Raw genomic sequence first — 1,680 nt, 5'->3', positions numbered from 1 at the left:
AGGTTTACTTGGTTATTGAGCTGTCATAGTACACACTGATTTAATTTGGGGTTTTGTGAAAGGGAAGATAAACACCTCTGATGGTGAACAAGTGTCTAGATCAGAGGTTAGCAAACTATGGTCTCAGGTCCAAATTTGCCCCCTGGCATGTTTTTCTTTAGCTTGGGAGCTAAGTTTTTTGTTTTGTTTTGTTTTTCATTTCTAAGGGACTGTTAAGAACAATAAAGAGAAAAACGAAAACACAAGAGAAAAAAAATGAAAAAGAATACAGGACGAAGATAGTAGGTGGCCTGCAAAACCTAAAATAGTTGCTATATGGTCAATTACTAAAAGCTTGCCAACCATCATGCCAATTCATTTAGTGTCACATAACTATTTTCATTTACATATAGAAAATTCCAGTTATTGTTGCATGCAAACACAAATATGCATGTTTGTTGGAATTCCTCACACAAATTCATGGAATCCCAACTGCAGACATAACTTGTTACTGACACAGGTGTGCACAGGCACAGACATTCAAATATCAAATTCAGGCCAGGCTGCTGGCAGATAAATAATAATGGCAATGCCATCCCTGGCAAAGCTAAAGGATAACCATTCACCTTCTAGTCCTAATTAGCACCTAAGAAATACACAATTTTATACTTTATATTGTTTTATTCAGAGTTTTTCCTTTTTTTTCCCTCATATTGTCCCTGCCCCCTCTCCCAATGAAATAATTAAATTAGCTTCTGAGTCTTAAGGATGGGACCTTTGCATTTTCTCTGCTTGTTTAGGGGCAAGAAATGAAGCACTGCCTCTTTAATTGGCAGAAGCGTGCTGGAGGACATTCATTACCTGTAGTGTTGGGATACCTCATTTGCACCTTGGCTATAGTCATGAGCCCTGCCTGAGATCTTTTTAGCATGAAATAGTATTATCTAGCACACATTTCTTATGCTTATTGCTCTCCATGCCTATGAGAAAAAGTGTAATTACAGCCCTTGTGGCTTGCTTCATTTCTAGCAGGATCTAGAAGGATCTGGGTCTGTAGGACCCCCTCAGCCTGGAGCCAAATACTGTCCTCAAGTGGAGAGAGGAGGATCACCCTGCCATTCCTCCGGAATAGAGCTGGCTTTGGGACTCGTCCAGGGGGAAAGGGCTGCCGGCCAGGCTGCGCTCGATCTTGGCCAGGCTGTGGCTGGGAGCGACCAGGCGCTCCAGGTCGCCCTCGGGCTGGAAGCGGTTGAGCGCGCTGAGGCCGAAGGTGATGGTCAGGACTGCGGGCACGGTGAGGAATAAGACCGGGTGCCGGCTCACGCACAAGTCGTAGCATCCTCCACCAGGTCCAGCTCAGTAGCAGGTGCACCACTGGAACCCCTGCTTCCTCACCGTCACCTATCCCCCTGAATGCCAAGCTCACTGTTGCCATTGCTGCACCCTAGGTGCACAACACCCACTTGCTTCTGCAGTGCCTTCATCTCACGCAATGGCCTTGCCAGCTGCTTCCCAGACACACTTCCTGTGCTCTTTGCACTTTTCGAACGCGGCAGCAGGTGCTGCAAAACGGAGAACACTGGAAGCGGCGGCTTCCAGGCCCTCTGTGCTCCCGCTGGCCGCCGACCCCCATCGCCGCTCTGCCCTCCCCAGCCCGCGCTTCTCTTCTGTACGGCTCCCCCGCTGCAGCTCCACACACGC

General features: G+C 47.7%; 1 pseudogene; it reads right to left on the bottom strand.

Moving 5' to 3' along the window:
• Positions 1-722: 722 nt before the first annotated feature.
• Positions 723-1,463, bottom strand: LOC118927651 (patched domain-containing protein 4-like; annotated as a pseudogene).
• Between the last annotated feature and the right edge of the window lie 217 nt (positions 1,464-1,680).

The sequence above is a fragment of the Manis pentadactyla genome, chromosome 16, assembly GCF_030020395.1.
Source record: "Manis pentadactyla isolate mManPen7 chromosome 16, mManPen7.hap1, whole genome shotgun sequence".
NCBI classification, from domain to species: domain Eukaryota; kingdom Metazoa; phylum Chordata; class Mammalia; order Pholidota; family Manidae; genus Manis; species Manis pentadactyla.
This window is presented reverse-complemented; position numbering and strand designations above follow the sequence as displayed.